An 8644-nucleotide genomic window follows, 5' to 3' on the forward strand; every position below is an offset into this window, starting at 1 on the left:
AAAAAGACGGATTATAAGAGAAGCGAACATGACCTAAGGGTGTTAACTAATTTTATTGAGCAAAAACATTATAGAACATGTATGCGGCACTCAAATAAAGTTTGAATTGTGAACATTGTAGAAGGCAATGAAATACTTGGTATTGATAAATAATATTTTTAAGTACTATTTTCGATAGCTTGGAAATGCAACTAGAAATAGAAATTTATTCAACACTTAGAAAAATTTCATGAACTTTTGGTAGGCTAGACATTGCTATGTTTGGTAATTTTTGTAAGGAAAATGAGTTAAGGAATTGTCGGGTTCATAAAACCCGAGGTCCCTCGGGGACCGGCTTCCACGCCAAGTCTCGGCCCAAGAGTCTAAAATGACAGGCCGGAAGGGCGGCCCAGTCACCGACCGGAAGGTCTAGCCGAAGAGGAACATCGCCCGCTCATCGGCTACTTCGGCCCACCTCTCCGACCGGAGCGTTCGCTTTGACTCCAGCCGCCTCCGGACGGCCTCTCCGATCGGAAAGCCTAGCCCAAAACACTACTTCTGACTCCGACCCCGCGTCTCCGACCCGGGTTCGTAGAAACCCTGCTCACCGCTCTTCTCCGACCGGCGCACTCAGAGCCGACTGGAGCCATCCGACCGGGGACACCCGCTCGGTAGGAACCAGGAGACGTGTGGAGAAAAGTAAGGCAAGGCTCATAAGTCAAAACCACTGTACCAGGGACCATACCCTGCACGGAACAGTACTCTGCAGCCTCCCTGACACAAACAGTATTGTAGGCGTCGACATCTCCCTCTACAGTATTGTAGGCGCCGCTAAAACTCCCATACGGTAAGGCCCCCCACGTGCCTCTAGGCATCGATAGCGTTATGGGCGCCGGGATTTACCGTACCGGGTGAACATAGTGAGACTCCTCACATGCCTCTAGGCATCAAACAGTATTTGCAGGTACCGACGTCTACCATCCCTAAAAAAGGCAGCACGACCTCCCGCATGCATTTGACATTCTACAGTGACATCAACAGTGTTGTAGGCGCCTACCATTATCTTGTATCCGCCAGTGGGGGCAATAAGGCTCGGTAGGCGTGGGCAACAAGGCTCGGTAGCATACGTACCCTCACCCTCTCATTTGTAAAGCCATCCCCTTTATCTATAAAAGGGGACGCGTCCCCTCCAACAAAAGGAGGGCCCTTCTTGAAGATAACAAGCACCGATCAAGTTCACTAGCTCACAACCACAGAACCATCGGGTTTGGACTCCAAGCACACGCTTGAACACTTACTCATAGCATAGCTCCCGTCGCTCTTGGCCCTTCCGACCGGAGCCGACCGGACCTCTTGTACACCCCTTCTTCCTCCTTCTCGTTTGTAACCCCACTGCAAACTTTGAGCACCTGGGCTCAGGAATAAAGTCACTAACCGGTCCAAATTGGACGTAGGGCACGTTGCCTGAACCAGTATAAATCCTATGTCATTGAGTGCTAGGCCACCTCCGATCACAACGTACGGCAAAACTACAAATATTCACTAGTTGGTCACTTTCTGCACCGATAGTTGGCGCCGTCCGTGGGGAAGACGCTATACGTTCAACACTTTTTGGTCATCGGATGGCCCACTTTTCCGCCACCCTCATCGTGGTAGGCTCGGGCGATACGATTCGCTTTGGCTCACTGGAGTTTCCCGCACTCTCACCAGCTGGGGTACGGGCTACACCCGTCTTCGAGCCATCCCAGGCCTTCCTCTTCGGAAGCCTGGACTTCATCGCCGATCGGCTCGGCATGCTACACCTCCGCGAGGAGGCTCACATCCCCATACCCATCGGAGGAGCGCCCTCCATCAACTCCGAGACGCATGGCTTCGACGACACGACATCTGCGCTTCTTTCCGAGCAAACTCTCTGCTCAAACCCCACGGTGAGTAATGTACACGCTGTTATTTACTTACTATTCTCTATCTTCCGCCGATTACCCGGAGGAATCCCGTTGTCCCCGACGCAACCGCCGTATGACCGGTTACCCTATGGCCTCGCGTCTTCCACGGACACATACGCCCAGGGGCTCTGAAGGATGCCAGCGCCGCCCCCTCTCGCATCCAAATTTGTGGGAATGGCGAGCTATGCTCCCACCTGTTTCCTCGACCTCATGAATGACGATGGCGAGAGTAACGGCTCTAGCATCAGTGACATGGCACCTAGCCACCGTCTATCCCGGGAGTGCGCCATGGCGGATGCTCTGGGACACCCGCTGGTGGAAGCAGAGTCCTCATAGACTCACACCTCACCGCGCTCTCGTACGGAGACCCCCGAGCTCACACGGGAGCACAGCGAGGCACTATGACAACAGTGGTTGCACCAGCCACCAACTGCACCGGCACGCCTGGCGCACCACACTGCGCCCCACACGCATAGACCGGCACAACACCATGGACAGGGGGACCGATTCCTCGCAGTTCGCTCGGGCCGGTCAGAACATCGCCGTCGCGGCAATACTTCTGCGCGGCCTGTACGAGCCAAATGACCCTCGTGAACAGGCGATCCACCGGAACCTCCGGGCACTAGTGGAGACTGCCGCCATTCAACAAGCAGAGTGCTCCATATCGCGACGCCGACTCGTGTCCTCGCTCTCCGCCAGGGGAACGAGGATGCGATAGATGGGTCGCTCCACCCGATCGCCGCTACAATCGCCGAGTGCGGCACAGGAGGTCGCACTGGCACCTCGTCTTGACTCAGCGACCGCTCCACACCGACCGCCTATATTCTCGCGGCTCGGACCGAACCGAGACACACGCAGCAACGACCGGAGTCCCAGCCCTGATAGCCCAGGACCGCGAACCTTTGTCCAAAACCCCCAACAAACGCCGCTCCCGCCGTGCTCCGACGAAGGCCGGGGCAAGGGCAAGGCCAAGCACCAGGATCAGGACGAAGGCCCCTCCATGCAGAGGGGGAAAAAGAACAGAAAGAATCGCCGACGACTGTCGCAGAACCGACCAATTTATAAGAATACAAGTACAATGGCAATCCGCAAGCGGTCGCACTGTCATACTTGAACCCATATAAACCCGGTAGTCCGTCGAGTACCACGACGGGTCTCGATAAACGATGTACAACAACCAAGATCGTACAGGATTCAACATACATGCCACCAATTACATAAAGTTCACAGATACGTTTCATCATCAGAGTACGAATAGAAAGTTATTACAAACCGAGTTTGATAAATTAAGCGGAAGCAAATAAGTTCAAAGATAAAGTTTCCAACATAGTTTGATACAGTGCCAAACCAGATCACGATCCACAAAAGCAAAGATAGGAATTACTAAGGAAGCCTGCCCAGGGCTTACTCCTCATCCACAGCGGGATAGAAGCAACTCTTGCAATAACCATGATACACAGTGCCATCTGCAACAATGGGAAAATAAACCCTGAGTACGAGAAGGTACTCAGCTAGACTTACCCGTCATGAACCAGAAATAAAATGACTCCAAGGATCATGTAAGGCTGTATAAGTGGACGTAACTTGACAACATTTTGCGGAAAAGGCAATTACCCATTGTACAATTATGATTCCTTTATCAAGTTAATTACAACTAACCATTTCTAGATTAGCAACTATCCTGTGCCAAACATGTGGTATATCATTTAGAAGCATCCAATAGTAACCATAGCAGGTATTGTAATTCCATATTCATCTGAACCATCATGTTTCATAACACAGTTACTACGATGTTGGAGCTAGCCAAGTTTCTCACTATCCGGGAGAGACGGCGATTCGAATCGATTTCTACCAGCTGGGAAATTTATTCCTAACACAAACCCAGATCTACCAGCCACGATAGTCTTAGGTCACCTTTGGTACAACTCCGGTACACATTTCACGGGTTCGTACTGCGCCGCACAATCTGGAACACCAGATGCCAGGATGCTCAGGCCACGCCTGCCCTTGGGCTCAGTCTGATCGTTCCCCGGAAGGAGCGCACAACAGAACAATTCCCGGCCTGAGTTGAATTACTCGGCTTCGCGGTCGGAACGAGTTATCCGGCCAGCTAAGTGAGAGGCATGCGTTCAATCTTGTCAGAAGTTCCAACAACGGTACGGTCCTTGATCGACATAGACGGGGATAGATCCACACCCAAGACCTCCATGCCTTGTTGCTTTTCTATCAGTATCCCGCCCGGTCTCCATTTACATTAACCATGGTTCTTTTCCACACTGACGATTATGACCAATCGTGCTCCGGTATCCACCTAAATCTCGCAGGTGACAGGAAATCACCCGACTTCTACCGGTCTAAGCATGGCTAAGCATATATTCGATCCTGGACCTATACCGGTTAAAGGTGTAATATCTGGACAAGGAATGTACATGCATCAAGTGGTTTCATTCAACTCTTATAACCTAATGCATCAATCATAAGTATGTAATTAAACATTTGTAAATTACTGGGAGACTTATAATGCTCCGGGGCTTGCCTCGCAGAAAGGAAGTAGGACGGTGGTCAGGGCACTCCGGAAGCTCTTCAGGGTTCTGCTCCACGCCTTCGGGAGCTGCGGCTTGCGGATCCTCCTGCGGGTTCCCTTCCTCTGCTTCTTCGAATTCCAGCAACGTGATCTCTTCCTCCGATCCTAGATGCATGAGTATGGTATGAGTATTACGAATGCATAATGTTAACAAGTGCATCGCGTTGTTGAGTAGGTGCATATCTCTTCTCGCTTACTACTTAACTACTTCTACAAAGCATCGACTATGCCATAAACAGTATCTACTTGTTTCACTCATAACTGGAGTTCTATAAATCCAAAAGCAGTGATCCTGGACTTTCTGGAAAGCTTATCAAATTCTCTACGACTTTGTTATTAACCATTTTTACAGTCTACATCAGTTTCAACATGCAAATCCTCACACTCTAGAATCAGTCCGGAAATGATTTAACATGCAATATAAAGTAAGAATACTTCTACTTTATGTAATCATTCACAATTTGACAACCTAGAACCTACCAACAGTTTAAGCATACCAAACATAGTTAAGATAATATAATGGCAAAGCCCAAACTATTTATTAAATTGCCTTTATTATTTTATTTAGATATCTAGGTTAAATAATAAATATATATCAGATGTGCTTAATAAATTCCCAAAAATTTACAGAGCCTTACTAATGCTATCAAAGGACTACTATAAAAATTTCATGTCATTTTACTAAGTAGAGCATCCTATACAAAAATGATAAGGAAGCAAGGCTTGAAATAGCATAAATGGAAAATCCTATTGAAAAGTGTCAAGCAACAGATTTCTTATTTTTCTTAACATCCATATGGTACTAGTATCATCTCCAATAAATCTCATGAATTTTGGACTTATAATTAATTTATAAAAATTCATGCAAGGATTAACTATTTATAAAAGAAAAATCTATAACTATAGATCTACACATGCACTGGTTCTCAAATTTTTATCCAAGCTCATGTATAACAAGAATAGCCTACCACAAAAATTTCATAATTTTTGGAGCACAGGAACTCTAGATATAAATTAAACAAATTTGAATGCATTCAAAAGCACATTTGAAAACCCTATTTAAATCTCCAGAAATTTCTACTGTTGAAACCAAGAACATATTTTTCCTAAATACTACACTTCCTAAGCAACACAATCATATTTATTTCACCATTTTAGGAGCTACCAAACTAAAGATACAAAAATAACAAAACAAATCAAAAACTGGATTCAAAATGAATTAGTCCTCTCTACTGCTGTCGCTGACAGGTGGGACCCGCTGGTCAGGGGACCCCACGCGTCATCGACACAGAAGCAGAGTGGCGGCGCTGTACGCTGCGGGCACGGCCAGAGCTCGCCGACGGCGAGGTTGCCGGCGGTAAGGTCTTCACGACACCATCAACTGAGTAGCGCACATCGAACGACCTAGGTGGTGGCGGTTGAGGGTGGGTGGAGCATGCTTGTCGTCGGTGATGGCGGCACGGCGGCGCTGCTCAACGCTGTGCCGGCCATCTCCGGCCACGGGAAAGCTAGGCGAGGCGCGCAATGGCACAACGGTGACCTAGTGACTCTATTTTAACAACACAAGTTCCACGTAAGGCTCCGACGACTCTTGACCACGGCACGGTGGTGCGGATGTTAGAACACGGCGGCGCGGGTTGTCACGTTCCACGCCGGCGGGACCACCAATGGAGGTGACATCATAGCACCGGCTAATACACATCCTACCCAAATGCTAACGCTCAAAATCGAAAGGTAAGCGCCGATGAGCGAAGCTCTTCAGGGTTCTGCTCCACGCCTTCGGGAGCTGCGGCTTGCGGATCCTCCTGCGGGTTCCCTTCCTCTGCTTCTTCGAATTCCAGCAACGTGATCTCTTCCTCCGATCCTAGATGCATGAGTATGGTATGAGTATTACGAATGCATAATGTTAACAAGTGCATCGCGTTGTTGAGTAGGTGCATATCTCTTCTCGCTTACTACTTAACTACTTCTACAAAGCATCGACTATGCCATAAACAGTATCTACTTGTTTCACTCATAACTGGAGTTCTATAAATCCAAAAGCAGTGATCCTGGACTTTCTGGAAAGCTTATCAAATTCTCTACGACTTTGTTATTAACCATTTTTACAGTCTACATCAGTTTCAACATGCAAATCCTCACACTCTAGAATCAGTCCGGAAATGATTTAACATGCAATATAAAGTAAGAATACTTCTACTTTATGTAATCATTCACAATTTGACAACCTAGAACCTACCAACAGTTTAAGCATACCAAACATAGTTAAGATAATATAATGGCAAAGCCCAAACTATTTATTAAATTGCCTTTATTATTTTATTTAGATATCTAGGTTAAATAATAAATATATATCAGATGTGCTTAATAAATTCCCAAAAATTTACAGAGCCTTACTAATGCTATCAAAGGACTACTATAAAAATTTCATGTCATTTTACTAAGTAGAGCATCCTATACAAAAATGATAAGGAAGCAAGGCTTGAAATAGCATAAATGGAAAATCCTATTGAAAAGTGTCAAGCAACAGATTTCTTATTTTTCTTAACATCCATATGGTACTAGTATCATCTCCAATAAATCTCATGAATTTTGGACTTATAATTAATTTATAAAAATTCATGCAAGGATTAACTATTTATAAAAGAAAAATCTATAACTATAGATCTACACATGCACTGGTTCTCAAATTTTTATCCAAGCTCATGTATAACAAGAATAGCCTACCACAAAAATTTCATAATTTTTGGAGCACAGGAACTCTAGATATAAATTAAACAAATTTGAATGCATTCAAAAGCACATTTGAAAACCCTATTTAAATCTCCAGAAATTTCTACTGTTGAAACCAAGAACATATTTTTCCTAAATACTACACTTCCTAAGCAACACAATCATATTTATTTCACCATTTTAGGAGCTACCAAACTAAAGATACAAAAATAACAAAACAAATCAAAAACTGGATTCAAAATGAATTAGTCCTCTCTACTGCTGTCGCTGACAGGTGGGACCCGCTGGTCAGGGGACCCCACGCGTCATCGACACAGAAGCAGAGTGGCGGCGCTGTACGCTGCGGGCACGGCCAGAGCTCGCCGACGGCGAGGTTGCCGGCGGTAAGGTCTTCACGACACCATCAACTGAGTAGCGCACATCGAACGACCTAGGTGGTGGCGGTTGAGGGTGGGTGGAGCATGCTTGTCGTCGGTGATGGCGGCACGGCGGCGCTGCTCAACGCTGTGCCGGCCATCTCCGGCCACGGGAAAGCTAGGCGAGGCGCGCAATGGCACAACGGTGACCTAGTGACTCTATTTTAACAACACAAGTTCCACGTAAGGCTCCGACGACTCTTGACCACGGCACGGTGGTGCGGATGTTAGAACACGGCGGCGCGGGTTGTCACGTTCCACGCCGGCGGGACCACCAATGGAGGTGACATCATAGCACCGGCTAATACACATCCTACCCAAATGCTAACGCTCAAAATCGAAAGGTAAGCGCCGATGAGCCAAGCTATGGCCAGCTTGCCGTGGAGGCGGCCATGGCGACCGTGAACTCCGGTGAGAAAGGAAACGGTGAATTCGCCCTCACCGAAGCGTGACAGCCGCAGCAATCAAGACGAGGGGTGGAGGGAGGTGTGGCGCAGCTATGGGCGAGATGGAGGCGGTGGTGGTGCGACGTAGCGCACACGAGGCGACGGCGGAGGCGGTGCTGTGCTCGGCGGCGTGGCCTGGTTCTGCGGCGAGAGCAAGGGAGGGTGCTGGAGAGGGAGAGAGCTGGCGTGGGTGAGTGAAAATGGAGCGGGCGCACGCTGGCGTGAAGAAGGCGCGCCCAGGCGCGGCGTGGCCTGCGCGGTCAGGGCGCTGGCGACGCGCGGCCACGGCGACCTCCACGCGGCGCGCGGTGTCTGAAGCCGGTCGGCCACTGTGCCGGCCGATTCAGTTCGTCAGTTAACCCAAAGTCGAGCCTGACAGCGAGTTTTGATGGTCATTCAACTGCTAAACCAAAGCTCTATTGCGTAAACCATAAAAATGGAACTTGTAGACCGATATACCATCTACAACTCTTATTCAAAGATCAAGCTCTAATTCGCAACAGCTAGGAAGAAAATTCAGTCCAAAGTTGAGCCTGTCAG

Source organism: Miscanthus floridulus, unplaced genomic scaffold, assembly GCF_019320115.1.
Source record: "Miscanthus floridulus cultivar M001 unplaced genomic scaffold, ASM1932011v1 fs_23_2_3, whole genome shotgun sequence".
NCBI lineage: Eukaryota > Viridiplantae > Streptophyta > Magnoliopsida > Poales > Poaceae > Miscanthus > Miscanthus floridulus.